Source organism: Notolepis coatsorum, assembly GCF_963971535.1.
Source record: "Notolepis coatsorum genome assembly, chromosome: 9".
NCBI classification, from domain to species: domain Eukaryota; kingdom Metazoa; phylum Chordata; class Actinopteri; order Aulopiformes; family Paralepididae; genus Notolepis; species Notolepis coatsorum.
Genome location: NC_140173.1, coordinates 16,808,742 through 16,828,403, shown reverse-complemented (window position 1 = coordinate 16,828,403; position 19,662 = coordinate 16,808,742). Strand labels below are relative to the sequence as shown.

Sequence of the window (19,662 nt, the reverse complement as noted above, 5' to 3'; positions counted from 1 at the left end):
TTCTAACCAACAAATTGACGTAGAAAGCATTTCGTTGTGACCAATCACGGCTTCCACGTAGAAATCAATGACTGTGCTCAGAGAGGAGTCGTTCGGCAAAAAAAAATTCCGAGTATATCTGCTTAGAAAACTTAATTGTCGAATTCAATTATTTTTTATTTCTCCACGTGGTAAATACACAGGTCACAACATGTTTACAGGAACGTTTTAGAGTTGTATTTGGAGTGTATTTGGTGACTGTAGGGCACTGTAGGGAACGTCAGGCTATTAAACCCCCCCACTTCCAGTGATGAAGCTAAGCTACGCTAACGGAGCAACTAGGGCTGGGCGATATGACCAAAAACGTTATCGCGATAAAATTATAAAATTATTTTCATATAATTCGCTATCGATAATTATCGTCGATATAATGTCTGTCAAGTTTAATTAACTTCTTATGCTGCTGCGAATGTCTCAAGTCGAGTTGATGTCGTCATCAGTCTGCGCATGTTAGCAGTAGCCGACAAGCGGAGTATCTCATGACAATAAATATGACACTAAAACTCTCTTCCGCCACAATATATTGAAACGACGTCCACTGTATACCCCACACTACTTAAACGTGGCCTCAGAATTCAAAACACACACATACTCGGCACGTAAATATATAAAACAACGCCGTGCAAGCTAATTAGCCTAGCAAGCCTGTTGTTTATAAGTGGTGTATTCCATGACAATGTGCTAAATATTACACTAAAATACTCTCTTCCGCCACAATATATTGAAACGACGTCCACTGTATACCCCACACTACTTAAACGTGGCCTCAGAATTCAAAACACACACATACTCGGCACGTAAATATATAAAACAACGCCGTGCAAGCTAATTAGCCTAGCAAGCCTTGTTGTTGAGTGAGTCCTAGTACCTCTGGTTCTCCTTCCGGATCTCGTTCGCTCTCTGCCATCTCCTTCACTGATTGGTTGTTAGCTGTTGTGCGTATGCACGTCACGTCATCACGTAACGTTGGTTGTTGTTAGTGAGTGTGCTGAGCCGAGGCTGAACGGAGCCAAGCTTGGAAATCGATATATCGAAACTTTGCGACCACGTTTCATGTTTATTTCGAGGAAATAATTTATTGCGATAGTTATCGTTATCGTTTTATCGCCCAGCCCTAGGAGCAACTGTTCCCTAAGCTAAATGCACGCACAGAGACAAAAAAGGTATGTATCTTCTTGTCTAACTCCAGGGAAGATGTTGAATAAGCTAATTTCCCAAAATGTTGGAGTTTTCCTTTAAACATTTTGGGAAATTCGCTTATTTGCCATCTTCCCTGGAGTTAGACAAGAAGATACATACCCTTTTCTTCTCTGTGCGTACAGTAGGCTTAGGGAACAGCCGCTCTGTTAGCTTAGCTTCACACTGGAAGTGGGGCAGTCCTTTACCCTGAAGTTCCCTACAGTCACGAAATACACTCCAAATACAACTCCAAAACGTTCCTGTAAACATGTTGTGACCTGTGTATTTACCACGTGGAGAAATAAAAAATAATTGAATTCGACAATTACGTTTTCTAAGCAAATATACTCTGAACTATTTTTTGCCGAACCACTCCTCTCGGGGCGCAGTCAGTGGTTTCACGCAACGCAGTGATACTTACTAACGTGACGCCAGTGTTTGTTTACATTCTCATTTCATTCAAAGGATCCGAACCGATTGAAGTTTATGGATACCATGCCTTCAAATCCTCTTACCTTGACGATTAAAAACCTCCCCAATTAAGAAAACAGTATTCCCATGGCTGGTGTTGATATGCTGCTAGAAAAAACAAGAGCTTGAGAAACAACAAAGAGATTTGAAATATGAAACTGCCCTTGCCAATTTAAAGAAACAAGAGCTTGAGAAACAACAAAGAGATTTGAAATATGAATTGGAAACCAGACTTGAGAAACAACAAAGTGATTTGAAATATGAATTGGAAAACAGACAAAGAATAAATAACAAAATGTCTGAAACCAAGATGAGAAAGAGGCAAACCAGTCATGGAGGTATGAAGACAGCCTCGTCTATGCTAAGAGAGGCTGAAGCTGAAAAGGCAAGCTTAATGGTACGCTTTGCCAATTTAAAGAAAAAACAAGAGCTTGAGAAACAACAAAGAGATTTGAAATATGAAACATTGGAATTGGAAAACAGACAAGCCAAGCAAGCAGCCAAGCAAGCATCATCGATAAGAGTCTTGACTGAGAGGCGCAGCATTGAACCGGCCAATGAATATCATAATAATGATGCTGATAATGTTTTTATTAATCACCGTGTTGATTTCAGCTCCAAGAGGTGCAAGTACAAATTACGTAAACTCCCCCTTGAACTTCGCAAGTTGTGGTCGGAGTCCAGAGGAGAGGACAGCGATGAAGGAGAGGACAGCGATGAAGGAGAGGACAGCGATGAAGAAGAGGACAGCAATGAAGAAGAGGGCAGCGAGAATAAAGACGATGATGACGTCGATGATGAGGAAGAGGACGACAAAGCGATCGTGCCTCATGTTCCCTCCAAGGAGTGGATTGGATGGGTTGAAGGTGACCTGCTGGGTCCTTCCCAGACAGTTCCTCAGAATGAACCAGACGACGATGATGATGGGGACGGTGAGGAGAAGGACAACGATGATGAAGAAGAGGACGACGATGATGAAAACAAAGAGGAGGACGGTGTTGAGGAAAAGAAGGAAATGTCTGTTGAAGACAAAAGGTTTGTGGAGATTATGTCGAACTCTGCTGTGAAAAGAGATGGACATTATCAACTTGCACTTTCATTCAAGCAAAGGGATACCAGTTATGCCCTACTAAAGTCTGCAGAGGACAACACAGAAGCATTCTCAGCTGAGGCAGTTGACACTGTTCGAAGCAATGTAGGTGATTGTTTAAAGTCTGTTTCCACAGAGGAAGAAGCAGTGACAGAGGAAATCACTGTGTCAGACATTGAAAAGTAGAAATACAGTGTGGCAGCTGTGGAAGAGAGTGCTGCAAATGAAATGCAAGAAGAACCTGAAACAGCACCAGCAAAACCAACCATTAACTCTGTTACATGTACACAGGAAAATGATGATGAGAGAGAGGCATCAGATGATTCCACAGATGAAGAGTGTACTGGGGAACCAGATGATGTGCCCGACTGCAGCTCCTCAGAGAATGAAGCAGAGGAAGAGGAAGATGCACATAACAAAATCACTGTTGAACTTCCAGTGTTTGAAGCAAGAGCTCTAAGAAGCAGGACAACAGCAGTCGCAGCCAGTCCAAAAAGGCTAACCAAGCGGCACCGTCCTGAAGAGGAGAAAGACGGCAGCATAGAAGTGCATCTCCCAAAACATAGCTCTACTCTGCAAAGACCTACTGAGGATAAGAGTGTTGGAGAAGATGACATGAAATACACCATAGAAAAACAAAATAACCAAGTTTCCAAGAGAAGGAACTACAAGAGGAAACGGCGTAAAGAAACCTGGGAAAGAATGGCTGAGACCTCCAGACCGACTTACCACAGACAGTCCTGATTAACCCTGATGGAGAGTCACAACCAATGAACATTGAACAGACATTGAATAGACATTGGCTATATGCCTATCAGAGCTATATGGCTCCTTTGTTAAAAAAAAAAAAAGAGGGAAAAAGGCATTATTTCTTTGGCTCGAATAGATTTAGTTTGTTTATATTTGTAGAACAGTACCCATAACAATGGAGCCAGTTTGTTGGACAAAGCCTGACCAACAGCCTAGTGCTATGAAATACTTTGAATGTTATTGAGATACCTTGACTGTTATTTGAATCACTAACTAATTTGTTCTTCCCATGCACAGGGACAAGTGGAAACCAAGACCCAGTCAAGCTTATTTGTGTTTAGAACTATGATTTGAAATTGGTTATGTCGGTAGCTTCTTTGATACATATATATATATATTTTTTTGTAATTGTGTTTTAATGCACAATTAACACATCCACCGCCATTCACGTTGTACGACGGGTTTGCTGGTCATGTGAATTCCGCCAAATCACGGCGTACGACGTTATTGACATCATATTTCATTTTTTCGCCATGGCATTCATAATTCCGCCACCCATCCTCTGCTGATATAGTGGGAGCCTGCACAACAGTGCAACGCTTCAATACCGCCGCCTGGTGGATGATCGGGCAAGTTGCAACCGGAAATGGATCTCGTGATCTCCGTGCATCTGGAAACTCCGTCCGGCAGTCACATAATGTTGCGGGACTACAGACACACACTGGCGTGCATGGATCGCTGCTAGGGATGCCCCGATCACGTTTTTTGCCACCGATACCAATCACAGATCGTCTTGAGCCATATCGGCCGATACCGATCCGTTACCGATCATTTTTGATTAAAACATTTTTTTATTATTATTTTATATAACATTTTAATTTTTTTTTATAAAATATATATATTATATAATTAGACTTGTACTTGTATTATCTGCGAGACATCGCCACCACGCAACAAGTCAAAATGCTCGCTATCTGCAAACAGCTCCACTGTCTGTGTGTAGCCTCCAGCTACGACCAGGATTCTCCGGCGCTGCAGCTGGACCCTAGTATTGGTATAAATCACATTCAGCAAGCCCTCAGCTCGAATATGCATCGAATCAATGTTATAAGACATTGATATCAGGAGCTATCGGTTAGCCGGCTAGATAACATTAAGACAACGCCTCAGTGAACTATTTCGTTTAGAGCTAATGTGAGCTAACGTGAGCTACCGAGTCAACGGAGGTAACTTATCATGCACTCGACTATTGCTGGAGCATTTGTTGATATCAGCAGCTATCAGTAGCTAGCCAGCTAGATAATGTAAGACAATGCCTCATGTAGTCACTGGGTAATTTAGTTTAAACAGTAACGTTAGGTAGGTAGCCAACGTTAGCTCACGTCGCATGCACTACTAGAGCAGACTGCGAGGCTCTTGTTTACATGAGTGCGGGAGGGGCTGGGGAGGAGGAGGCGCCGTACGCTGCGTGTGTCTGACAGAGAAGTCAGCAGTGACTGTGAGATCTCTGCTAAGAATTGGATCATGTTTTTCGATCGGTTTTGACGATCGGCGAAAATAAAGCATTATCACCGATCACCAATCGCATATTTATACTGATTATCGGCCGATAACGATCGGTGGCCGATCGATCGGGGCATCCCTAATCGCTGCCATAACTCAATAATAGATATGATTTGGGCGTTTATTCATCGGCGAACGGTAAGAGGACAGTAACGTTATTTTCAATGCGATTGTACATTTCTTTATTTACAAACCATCTGATCAATAAATCAACCCATACTACATAAAGCATTTAATGACGATCACGGCATTATAAACGACCCCCCCCCGTTCATCCGCGCATGACGAGTCATAACGTTTAGGATCATGTACAGTTGAAATTTTTAATATAGCGTGTATCGCCAATAAACGGCAGTTGATAATCTATATATGTGTTTATGCCTATAACTCACATTCTAGGAATTACTGCAGAACGATAAAAAATACTTATATTGTAGACAGTATTTTTGGAAGAATATATGAATGAAAAAGTATAACGTTCCCACATCCTGAACGATAGATAATCAATGTTGAATGGGCCATAGTAATGCCAATTTAGCAATACAATTTAAAAAGTTATAGCCCTGCAAAGAAGGTGAACATCTCCATAAGCTTAGAGTGGTGGCAGTGAGCCTACATTGATGGATATAAGCGTGGCAGTCAATGTGTTAAGGGGCCGCCCGGTGTGTAGAAGCAGAAACCGACTTCTAGTATTTATATTATTGTTTAGTGTCTTATGTTTGAACTCTAGGGGGCTCCCCACCTACTATAAGTAACCTAGCTAATGACTGTAATTCATGCACCTGTTATGGAGATTCGTTTTTCCTACCTGTTTCACTGTTTGGGACTGATAGACAGAGCAACTGACAACTGCTCTAATTGAACCATTTATTCATTCTTCTTTGGACTATAAAACCCTGTAAACCGTACCAGCCGCAACTTGGACATTCTTCTATATTTACATCACAAACTGTGTTACTGAGTAGAGAACTAATTATGGGTGCATCGTGACGCCGGTCAACACTATCGAAAACGTGGCATTTACAGCAAACTGTAGTTGATCACCAGGTATGTTTTATTAACGTAGAATAATTCATATAAGAAAAACGATAGGTAAGATCTCTTACCTTTCTACACAGACAGATAGAAGTTATTAATCTAGTTTCTTCACCTTTTAAAGACTTTCAATTGGTTTTGTTATGAAAATAAACATAACCATCAAGGAAGAGATCACGTTTCCAGTGTAATTCTTCTGTTTACGGATGCATCGACAGGGTGATAGTGTGTGACAGCCAGTAAGATTGCCATCAACCAACAAATAGCAAACACAACGCAGACTTCACGCAACGCCAGATGATGGGTTGATAAAGGCCTCTACATGCTACAGCAACTTCAAAACATCGGCGCGATTTCAACGCGCTTGTTGCAGAGAGTCTTGTAGACTGTGTTGCGAGGATGTTGTGTACCTGTCTCCAAAATCGAATCTAAACACCCGTTGCGTTGGTATTGCATAGCAGTGATTGGTTGGTAGTGAATGGGGGCGGGGCTGTCATAGAATAATATTGATCCGACTCCCGCAGCGAGGAATACCATCCGCCATTGTTGTAGCCAGCCAGCTAGCATTGGTGCTATTCAAAATGCTATCCACATTAGCTACATAGCTAACCAACTAAATACAATGGTATCCTGAGGTAATGTTAAATACAACGTTTGCTAGTCGAAATGACTGGACACACACAGGGACAAGTTAAACATCAATCAATTAATTTATTCCAACAGGTAGTTTGAGCTGCATGTGAGCCGGTCTTTCTCTCCTCTCCATTGGAAACCAATGAAGTTACGTTAAAAAGCACAGAACCGGCTGACAAAAGTTAAGCTGCTAGCAACAGACACTATAATACTTCCGGTCGGGGGATTTCAAAATAAAAGAGCGACGACTAAAAGCACCGGAAATACGTTTATTTTGTACATTATCTAAAGTTAACACGAACCTAAACTGACTTTAGATTAGTTTAGGTTTGTGTAACGTTAGATATTGTACAAAATAAACGTATTTACGGTGCTTTTAGACTCGCTCTTTTATTTTGAAACCCCCCACCCGGAAGTAAAAATTATGCTTATTTTTCTGCTTGTTATCAATGGGTTGGTTGAGAAGGGAAGCGTCATCTATCTAGGGAACCTAGCTACGTACGGGGTACAATGTTACATAGGCTGCGCGTTGATTTTGCAGAAGCATAAAGGTAGAGTGTCTGCAACACCGTTGCTTTGTCGATGTTGTGGTGCAGTTGCTTTGAAGTTGCTGTAGCATGTAGAGGCCTTAAGGCTGGAAACACCCTAATCCTACACTAGGCAAGCAATTATTAAAAATATTATGTAATACACTATCTATATTTTTATCATGTAAAAGTTTATATAAAATGTGCAAATGGATTATGCAAAACACCCAATGTAATATGTTTTCCCCCATCTTACCGCTGACAATCTCTTCAGTGGGATTTCCAAGAGTCTTGTCTGTAGTTTAGCTCCACTTTTCTCTCCAAGCTCCTCATAACCTTGGATTACAAACCAGTCTGTGTCCTTTTCTGAAACTGAGAGAACCGTCACAATGCCACACTTTTGAAACTAAATATTTAAAAGCTTGATTAACTACCGGTATCCAAGATTCAAATGTTTGTATATAATTTTGACTTAATAATGTATTCCCATCCCACGTCATTCTCACCTTCCTCTTTTTCCCTTTCTGCCTCACCTTCCTCTTCTTTACCCCTTTCATCTTCTGAGTTCGCCCCCCCTCCCTTCTCTTCCTCTGCTGCAAGTCCACTATGTGAGCTCCAGTCTTCATGGCTCTCATTGTCTTCTTCCTCATCCTCCTCCGACGACTCTGGACAATAAAAAATATATACAGCCAATGTCTGCATCAAGCAAGAACACTGCAACAAGCCAGTAGGGGTGGACGGTATGGTCTAAAATTTATATCGCGGTATAATTTGAAGCATAGACGGTAACGGTATATATCACGGTATCAGTGTTTCCGTTAGAATAATTTTTTTTGCCTGATAGGCAGGCTATATAAAGAATGACATCCTCAAGGCATGTAGATTTATAATATTTTAACTTAAAACTAGGCTACTTTTGCGTATAAAGTCATTATATTCCAAATAAAATAAGTCCCTAAAATAAGTCCCGAGTCGAGACTCCGTGCTGCTCCCATTGCAAACAGCAGGGCTGGATGCTGGATTTTGCTAGAAGCATATGTAGCTGCAGAGCCACAGAGCCAGGGGCTCTTTCAGGTCAATTCAGGGCAATTCAGCCGTTGGGTGGGGAGGGCGCTGTTGAGCGGCCTGTGACCAGACCTGAAAGAGCCCCTGGCTCTGCGGCTCTGCAGCTGCATGCTATTTCGCAAATCCACTGCTGCAGCCTTCCTCCCGCTGCAGCCGTCGTTATCATAACACTACACACATATCATAATGTTTACAGCAAACTGTAGTTGATCACCAGGTATGTTTTATTAACGTAGAATAATTCATATAAGAAAAACGATAGGTAAGATCTCTTACCTTTCTCCACTGGTTAAAAATGCCAGGAACTGAAATTGAAACGTGTTGTGCGCCGCGGTGATATGTGTTTATTATGAAACGACAATTGTGTGTTGACACGACCAGTGCGCCCACTGTGCGAAGCCTCCTAAATAACTTTTTCCAGTTTGCACATATCTATTATCTATGACTAATTCTATCTATTTTTAGGGGCAAATGCGATTGAAATAGTCGCGCTGTGGTTACATGACGACGACGTCATTGCTATTTTAGAGCTGCTCTACCGGTTACACGGTATAGTCAAAATCCATACCGTAGAGCAAATTCATACCGTTTATACCGTATACCGTTTATACCGTCCACCCCTACAAGCCAGCAAAATACTATATCTGTGTTGGGGGAAATACTATATCCTATGTTGGGGAAAATACTATATCTATGTTGGGGGAAATACTATATCTATGTTGGGGGAGATACTATATCTATGTTGGGGGAGATACTATATCTATGTTGGGGAAAATACTATATCTATGTTGGGGAAAATACTATATCTATGTTGGGGGAAATAATATATCTATGTTGGGGAAAATACTATATCTATGTTGGGGAAAATACTATACCGTAATTCCTCTAATAGTAACCCCGGCTTGTATTTGTTTCAACTGTAGCGGATACCAGGCTTGTATTAGGAGGAGGCATGTATAAGAGAGAGGCCTATATTTCTAATTTTCAAACAGATCATAATGAATAAATCAACATTTTGTGTCAGTTTGAACCCAGTAAAATGTACTGGGTTAATTTATTGAAACCAAGTACTGTATGAAATATGGTAGTAAACAGTGCAATTACAGGTGGTCAAAAAAAATCAAATAAAGTAAAATAGTGCAATCACAATACTGGTATAATAATAATAATAACTTCGTTTTATACAATTCTGAGGTAGGCTTACTCTCTTGGTAAACATGGTATTTACTGCACAGCCAGGCCAGCATATAACAACAAGAACAAAATATACCCGGCTTGTATTAGGAGGCCGGCTTATAATTGCTTAGCTCAACAGTGCACCTGGTCATTAATAGAGACCCGTTTTTAATTGAATACCGGTTACTATTAGAGGAATTACGGTATCTATGTTGGGGGAGATACTATATCTATGTTGGGGGAAATACTATATCTATGTTGGGGAAGATACACCATGTTGGGGGAAATACTGATGTCCTTATTATCTCAGTTAGTTTAGTACAGTATGTGTACAGATGTAGTGAATATATCTGTGTTCTCAGTTAGTTTACTATGTGTACAGATGTAGTGGATAATAGATGTCTCTGTTCTCTCAGTTAGTTTACTATGTGTACAGATGAAGTGAAGATATATGTTCTCTCAGGTAGTTTACCATGTGTAAAGATATAGTGAAGATATGTTCTCTCAGTTAGTTTAGTATGTGTACAGATGTCTCTGTTCTCTCAGTTAGTTTACTATGTGTACAGATGTAGTGAAGATGTCTCTGTTCTCTCAGTTAGTTTACTATGTGTACAGATGTAGTGAAGATGTCTCTGTTCTCTCAGTTAGTTTACTATGTGTACAGATGTAGTGAAGATGTCTCTGTTCTCTCAGTTAGTTTATTATGTGTACAGATGTAGTGAAGATGTCTCTGTTCTCGCAGTTAGTTTATTATGTGAACAGATGTCTCTGTTCTCTCAGTTAGTTTACTATGTGTACAGATGTAGTGAAGATGTCTCTGTTCTCTCAGTTAGTTTACTATGTGTACAGATGTAGTGAAGATGTCTCTGTTCTCTCAGTTAGTTTACTATGTGTACTGCAGATGTAGTGAAGATGTCTCTGTTCAGAGCATATTGTACACCACTCTATACTGCACTCAAACTACAAAAAAGCAAGCTTAGAGAAACAAGTAGCTTATAATGATGTCATGGTAATATTACTTAAGAGGGTCAGATGGTGTAGTTGTAGTGCAAGTAGGATGTTTGTGGCTGCAGGACTTCCTCCCCAAACTGCCTTAAGAAATCATATATGTGTGTTTGTCTGGTAAATTACTCTGTAAATGAGCTCATCTTGGTTTTGTCCTTCAATCCCAGCAGTGGAAACAAAGACAGTTGTCTTTATGCAAGACATTACTCTGTATTTTATTTTAAACTGATTTTTTTATTGTGCTTTTATATGTAATTTATTCTATGTATTGTCCTGTCTTTTATATGGACCCTGAGTCTGTAATAAAATGTAGATTGATTGACATCCATGAGGTGTTTAGGAATGATAGAAATTAAGAACAAAATTACTTTAAAGAATGTAAATGAAGTGGTAAAATGATCACCTCTGGCAAGCTTGTCCATGTCCAGCAGACCATCCTCGTTGCCACGGGTGATGGGAAGCGTGTGGACGTCTGGACAATCCATTAGGGGTTTCTCTAGACGTTGACACAAAGATCACAAATCCATCATGGTGGACGCAGTGGATTATTTGCCAAAAAACTGAAGGCTAAATTACAGCAGGTGAAGAGAAAAAGATACCTTCATGTCATGGTTCATTATGTACCGAAAATAGCCTAGATCTGCCAAACTTCTTTTTGTTGTAGTGTACTTGTGCTGTATAATGACAGCTAATCTAATCTAAATGAGGGAAGCCTCCACTTCCTAACAAGTTGAATTAACGGTTTGCGACGGGAAAAAGGAAATGTTAGCTTTAGACTAGAGCGTGTTTACTTTAGTCTGTCTTACTCTCACTTTTACACTGAACTCCGAGTCTCTTCTAAGGAAGCCTCCTAGCTCTCCAAACCATGCAACATAAAATATGATTGTTCTAACAGAACAGAACAATCACAAACTGAGAAGGTTTAGTCAAGGTTTTAACCACACATTGGATATGGGACATGTTACAATATGACTTACTGTAATAAGCAGATAACTTTTGTGTCGTTAAGGTGTGAAAAAGTGTACTGATCCCAGACATGTAGGATAGTTCTATGTACTGATCCCAGACATGTAGGATAGTTCTATGTACTGATCACAGACATGTAGGATAGTTCTATGTACTGATCACAGACATGTAGGATAGTTCTATGTACTACTACTGACCAGAGACATGTAGGATAGTTTTATGTACTGATGCCAGACATGTAGGATAGTTCTATGTACTGATCCCAGACATGTAGGATAGTTCTATGTACTGATCAGACATGTAGGATAGTTATATGTACTGATCAGACATGTAGGATAGTTCTATGTACTGATCATGTAGGATAGTTCTAGTATTGATCACAGACATGTAGGATAGTTCTATGTACTGATCCCAGACATGTAGGATAGTTCTAGTATGATCACTCACAGACATGTAGGATAGTTCTATGTACTGATCATGTAGGATAGTTCTAGTATTGATCACAGACATGTAGGATAGTTCTATGTACTGATCAGACATGTAGGATAGTTCGTATGTTAGGATAGTTCAGGACTCCCTGGAAGAAGAGATCTTGTATCTCAATGGGACATTCCTGGATAAATAAAAAAAATAAAAATAAATGTATGTACTGATCACAGACACACGTGTTAATTTACGTATTATGATGTCCATCGGCACTTACTTTATCAATTTTGAAGATTGATATCCTTCCGGCATCAACATGGACGGTCGCATTTTACCCAGCTCCCGTAACCAACGCAACAGATCAACAACAAAAAAGTATTTTGCGCATTTTCTACTTTCCCTCCTGTGGATTATGGACTTGTACGGTACCTGAATTCACAACTCAAGCAACAGCTCCAGACAGAAGAGGAGGGTAGCGAAAACACAAATCAGCAGTCCCATTGCGACTTCTACTTGTTAACGGGCATGGAGAGGAAACATCCAGCCTACGGAGCCACGGCTATCCACACAGTACTTACTGCGAATCCGGAACGAAAGAAATTACCCCCGACAGGCAAGTGTAATAAGAGATCAATGTTTTTATTATATCTGCTCATGTCGGGTGACATACATCAGAACCCTGGTCCCGTAATGACACGGAACCAGAGACTACAGTTAGATCTGCTGACCCAAGAAGCGGCAGCCAGCGTCGCCAGCACAACAGATCAACTGCTACCCACACAGATGGCGGCTAACGACATGATCAACGGCAACATTCCTCCAACCACCTCTGCAAAATAAACCACGAGAGGCCACAGCGAGAGGGAAGGAACCGGGGTTCACAACCGAGGCGCCCAGCACGTCGCGGGGACAAAACAGCGAGGCATCGCTCCTCACACCGGCTTCAGCCAGCAGTTGCACCAGCCGACCAGCAAGCGGCGACATACCCTCACCGAAGCCCCAGCAGACTTGGAGAGCGGCGCGGATCACCAAGGACCCGACGATTAGCTCGGCTGGCCCCGCCATGCCAGCTAGTCTACCCGGGCCAGGGCCAGGACAAAAGGCACCCCCCCTCCCCCACAACGGAGTACTAACAGACACATCTGTAAACAACCAGCCCCCCCCCCCCCCCCACATCGCGGGCTTTCACACAGAGGAATACAGACTCCAGCAAAGGACAAAGAATCACCCCTCCCCACTCACGGCACAAACAGCAACAACGCCCCCCCTCCCCCCACCACAGGACAGGACACAAATGAACAGAGTTACCTCAAGTGTGACGAAATCAATCTGATTACCAGCAAAAATGGACTTCACATATTCCATCTTAATACAAATAGCCTGAGACCTAAACTGGTTGAAATCAAACAGTTGTTTTTAAACGGTAAGGCTAACATATTGTGTTTCACAGAAAAAAATTTGACTCATCTGTACAGGATCCAGAGATTGAAATTGAAAACTACTCAATAGTCAGGAGGGATAGGAACCAGTATGGAGGTGGCGTCTGTGTGTATATACACAAGGATACCAAATACATCAACCGTACTGACCTTAACCATGATGAAATTGAAACTGTTTGGATTGAAATCTTATTAGACAGGGCGAAACCAGTACTAGTAGGCACAATCTATAGACCACCAGAACAGAGTGGCTTTTATGACACACTTGATGGGTGTTTAGCTGGGGTGGAGGGGGTAGAAAAAATTCTTATTGGGGACTGGAACACGGATATGATGCGTAAAGCAGCACCCGTCTTCAAGGCCTTCAGTAGATTTTCTGATCTGCACGGTTTCAGCCAGCTAATCACCCAACCCACAAGGATATGTGATTCGACACAAACCACCATTGACCTCATTTTGACCTCTGACAAGTCAATGATCTCCAATAAAGGGGTGATAGCATGCGGGTTAAGTGATCATTATATGATTTTCTGTACCCGCAAAAAGCTAAAACAGAAGGCCGGCTGTCACAAAACAGTCACATCTAGAGACCTCAAAACTTACTCTAGAGAGGCCTTTAACCTAGAACTGGGGAGCTTGGACTGGTCAGATGAACTCAGTGGTACACAGGTTGAAGAAACATGGCTTGGATTCAAAACCAAATTCACAGCAATACTCAACAACATGGCACCCATAAGAACCACCAGGGTTAAAAATCGCGCTGAGCCATGGATGCACACTGAAATACTGGCCGCTATGAAAACCAGAGACAAAAAATGCTCTGAACTTCATAAAAGTCAGACAAAGCTTTCCAAAAGCTCAAACAGTGAACTCCAAGCCCACGTGGTTGAACTAAAAATTCAAAGAAACAGACTAAGAAATGATGTAAACACCATGATCAGAACCGCAAAAAGAAATTTCATCAACGACAAAACTGAGGAAAACAAAAACAAACCCTGCGAACTTTGGAAATTACTCAATAATCAACTAGGCTGCAGTAAAAAACTTAAAACCAGATTCTCAAACATAAACATAAAGACGGACAACAAGCTCATCACAGACAAGCTGGATGTAGCCAATTACTTAAACATCTTCTTCACAAACATAGCCACAACACTGGTAAACAAACTACCCTCCCACTCAGGGCATTATGGGGTCGTAGAACACATAGTAGCATACTACAAAAACCTAGGGGTCCACAAAGACGACTTCAAACTTGAAATGATAACAACCGATGAGGTACTCAAAAAATTGAGCGCCCTCCAACCTAACAAGGCCACTGGCCATGACAACATCCCCTCCAAATTCCTCAGAGACGCAGCAGCCGCCATCACCCCAGTCATCACACACATAATAAACCTCTCTATAAAACAGGGGCACGTCCCCAAGGACTTCAAAATTGCGAGAGTGACCCCTCTGCACAAAAAGGGCAGCAAATTAGACCCAGGCAACTACCGCCCTGTTTCTATTCTTACCTCCATCTCGAAAGTCATGGAGAAAACTACGAACAGGTCGAAAAGTACCTGGGGGAAAAAAATCTAATCTACGAATTCCAATCTGGCTTCAGAACGTCCCACTCCACTGACACATCCTCCTCTATTTGAACGACCACATCAAACAAGAGGTGGACGCGGGCAAATACTGCGGCATGGTCATGCTGGACCTACAAAAGGCCTTCGACACTGTCAATCACTCCATTCTAATGGACAAGCTAAAAGCAATTGGTTTTGATAGCTTATCAGTGAGCTGGATGCAATCCTACCTGGAGGGGAGAGAACAGATGGTAGAGGTAAACGGTACTCTATCCCCCCCCTCACAGTGAGCTGTGGTGTTCCACAAGGAAGCATACTAGGACCGCTACTCTTCCTAATTTATGCAAATGACATGTCGTCAGCCTGTGACTGCAACTTGTTCCTGTTTGCGGACGACTCAGCCCTGCTGGTCTCTGACAAGAACAAGTTGCAGGTTGAAAAAACCCTCAGCTCGGAACTAGGCAAAATCTGCATATGGCTCGCTGATGAATGAATGAATGAATGAAAACTTTATTTAACAGATTGCAGAATGGGTACAATACAGTACGGCTCAATACATACAATTGTTAAGGGGATGCAGACCTGAGAAAGACGTTTGTCTTGTTTCCATCAGGGTCCCCCATTTTCAATTCATATAGACATATATGACATACATGACATACAGATAGTCAGTACTGCTACATCTATACATTTATGACATACCAGATTTGCAAATACAGTACTGTTTGTGATACAGAAGGAGTCAAGAAAAGGGAGTATATACATTTGACGTAGAAACTGTACATTGGAGGTTGGGTGGGGGGGGTTGGGTACATTGGGATATTGACAACCATACTGGGTAATTTACATTGGAGGTGGTTGGGGGGGGGGGCGGGGGGCACACTGTATAAACAAGTAACACTGTACATTGAGGGGGGGGGGGGAGGAGACACTGTACAAACAAACACAATTGTACATTGAACTATTGACAAAACCATACTAGGTAAATGACTGTACATTGGAGGGGGTTGGAATGATTGGGTTAGGATATTTACAGGGGCCAGTGTTGAATTGCAGTCTCCCGTAGGTGTCCCTTGAGAGAGGTTTTGAAAGTGGGTAGTGATCCACATTCCTTTACAGCTTTGGGTAGGGCGTTCCACATTGATGTGGCATAATTGCGAAACGTGTTTAGTCCCTTATTTGAGCCGAATCTGGGTTTGACATGATTTGTGGAGCTCCCTCTGGTGTTGTGATCGTGGTATTCACTGACCTTTGGGAAGTATTTTGACATGTACATGGGTACCTTGGTCGTGTAGTGTATCTTGTAGACCAGGCCCATTGCAAGTTGTTGTACTCTGTCGTCTACTCTAAGCCATCCTAGGTTGTCGAAGTGGGCAGGGGTGAGGTGGGTTCTAGGAGTAAGGTCAAGCAGTAGTCTGACCAGTTTGTTTTGAGATGTTTGTAATTTTGTTTTTAGCGCCTTTGAGGTGCTTTGGTACCATGAGGTGCAAGCATAGTCGTAGTACCCCTGAATGAGTGCTCCTGCCAGAGTCTTCAGGGTGTTCTTGTTTACCAGAGAGGAGATCCGGTACAAGAATCGAGTTCGTTGGTTGACTTTTTTTATTACATTGGATGCCATTTTGTCACAGGAGAGATTAGCCTCTAGGATGGACCCCAGGTAGGTAATTTCATCTTTCCTTGTGACAATATTGTCACCCACTGTAACTGAGAAGCCGTCGGTCTTGCTGAGTTTGTTATTTGAACCGAAGAGAATGGACTCTGTTTTGCCCATGTGTAATGATAGTTTGTTATCAGCGAGCCATATGCAGATTCTGCCTAGTTCCGAGCTGAGGGTTTTTTCAACCTGTAACTTGTTCTTGTCAGAGACCAGCAGGGCTGAGTCGTCCGCAAACAGGAACAAGTTGCAGTCACAAGCTGACGACATATCATTTGCATAAATTAGGAACAGTAGCGGTCCTAGTATGCTTCCTTGTGGAACACCACAGCTCACTGTGAGGGGGGGGGATAGGGTACCGTTTACCTCCACCATCTGTTCCCTCCCCTCAAGGTAGGATTGCATCCAGCTCACTGATAGACTATCAAAACCAATTGCTTTTAGCTTGTCAATCAGAATGGAGTGATTGACCGTGTCAAAGGCCTTTTGTAGGTCCAGCATGACCATGCCGCAGTATTTGCCTGCGTCCACCTCTTGTTTGATGTGGTCATTCAAATAGAGAAGGCATGTGTCAGTGGAGTGGGATGTTCTGAAGCCAGATTGGAATTCGTAGATTAGATTTTTTTCCGCTAGGTACTTTTCGACCTGTTCGTAGACTATTTTTTCCATGACTTTCGAGATGGAGGTGAGAATAGAAACAGGGCGGTAGTTGCCTGGGTCTAATTTGCTGCCCTTTTTGTGCAGAGGGCAAACTATCATTACACATGGGCAAAACAGAGTCCATTCTCTTCGGTTCAAATAACAAACTCAACAAGACCGACGGCTTCTCAGTTACAGTGAGTGACAATATTGTCACAAGGAAAGACGAAATTACCTACCTGGGTTCCATCCTAGAGGCAAATCTTTCCTGTGACAAAATGGCATCCAATGTAATAAAAAAAGTCAACCAACGAACTAGATTCCTGTACCGGATCTCCTCTCTGGTAAACAAGAATACCCTGAAGACTCTGGCAGGAGCACTCATTCAAGGGTACTATGACTATGCGTGCACCTCATGGTACCAAAGCACCTCAAAGGCGCTTAAAACAAAATTACAAACATCACAAAACAAACTGGTCAGACTACTACTTGACCTGAACCCCAGAACCCACCTCACCCCTGCCCACTTTGACAACCTAGGATGGCTTAGAGTAGACGACAGAGTACAGCAACTTGCAATGGGCCTGGTCTACAAGATACACTATACGACCGGGGTGCCCATGTACATGTCAAAATACTTCCCAAAGGTCAGTGAATACCACAACCACTACACCAGAGGAAGCTCAACAAATCATGTTAAACCCAGATTCGGCTCAAACAAGGGACTAAACGCGTTTCGCAATTATGCCACAACAATGTGGAACGCCCTACCCAAAGCTGTAAAGGAATGTGAATCCCTGCCCACATTCAAAACCGCTCTTAAAGAGCACCTACGGGAGGCTGCAATTCGAAACTGGCCACCGTAAATGCCTAAAACCCCCACCACCTCCTAATAGACAGTCTCCTCCCCACCGCATGTATATATTCCCTCCCCGCCGTATGTATATTTCTCTCCCACCTACCCACCCCCCCCCTAATGTACAGTCCCCCCTTCCCCATCATATGTATATACTCTGTCTCTGTCAGGATCTTTGGGTAACAGTACTGTATATTGGAATACCGTTTATGTCACAAATGTATCAGTACTAAATACCTATATGTCCCTATGCCATAAATGTCATGTATGTTGTGTGTCATAAATGTCTATATGAATTGAAAATGGGGGACCCTGATGGAAACAAGACAAACGTCTTTCTCAGGTCTGCATCCCCTTAACAATTGTATGTATTGAGCCGTACTGTATTGTACCCATTCTGCAATCTGTTAAATAAAGTTTTCATTCATTCATTGATTGATGTAAACAAGACGAAAGACTTTCTCTGGTCTGCATCCCCTTAACAATTGTGTGTATTGAGCCGTACTGTATTGTACCCATTCTGCAATCTGTTCATACAATTTTTAATCATTCAATCAATCAACATGTAGCAGCCGCAAATGTTCCGTTCGAGCCGCTGCTGCGAGGAAGGAGCAATACGAGGAAAACAATGTGAACATAATTGTACTTACAGATGTTGTGGTGTCCACAGTCTGATCTGTTTCCAGATGTGAAGTCTTGGTCCAGTACAGTTCTGTTCTCCACAGAGACGTTAGCAAGAGACTCAGTGTTTCATTGTCTCCAACGTGGATGTCTCTGGTCCGACTCACAACAAAGACAACAACACACTTGATCTGGTTCACAATCGGGTTCAAAGTCAGTCATGTTTGCACGGAGGAGTTGACGGTGGCCGATCGATCACAAATGTGTTGTGTTTAACTTGTCCTTTGATAACGCTTTTGAACCAGAGAAGCGAGTTAAAAGCTCCTAAATGTAAACAAACAGTCTGGCTGTAGAAACGTTAGCTGCTAGTTTTAACCATAGAGGCCATCTTAGATGCCAAACCATTCGTATTTCCGCGTTCCCGTTTTGCGCTCTGATTGACCACGCACGTTTCTGGTCATGTGACATGTGCGCCAATCGTGGGACGGCAAGTTCTGCGCCTATTTCCGGGTCTAACAGCCTGCAAACCATAGATATATATAGAACACTAGATAGCTTACCCGCGCTGCCGGCCAATGGACAGCGACGTCACTGAACCGCCGCCATCTTGCCCAGGTCAGCCTTGAGTGAGAGTGAGTGAGCTGCACAGACAAAAATACTCATAACTCGCTGAAATATTGACGGATTTACAAACGGTTTGGTTTATTACAAGCATTATTGACGTGGCTATGATTCAAGCGGTTTGTAAAAAAAAAACATCTTTACATTTTTTTTATAAGTATGCAGTATCATAACTACATCTTTGATGTTTATAGCAAACCAACCCGTTTGTAAATCCGTCAATACTTCAGCGAGTTATGAGTATTTTTGTCCGTGCAGCTCACTCACTCTCACTCAAGGCTGACCTGGGCAAGATGGCGGCGGTTCAGTGACGCTGGTGACTCCGCCTTAAGCTAT

The 19,662-nt window shown here is 42.2% G+C and overlaps 1 long non-coding RNA gene across 1 annotated transcript; it reads right to left on the bottom strand.

The window, feature by feature from the left end:
* Nucleotides 1-7,841: 7,841 nt before the first annotated feature.
* Nucleotides 7,842-19,057, bottom strand: LOC311234900. The gene is made up of 3 exons (XR_014620112.1): nucleotides 18,735-19,057; nucleotides 10,937-11,029; nucleotides 7,842-7,952 (listed from the first exon to the last, which is right to left on the bottom strand). It is a non-coding gene; the product is annotated as an uncharacterized lncRNA (long non-coding RNA).
* Between the last annotated feature and the right edge of the window lie 605 nt (nucleotides 19,058-19,662).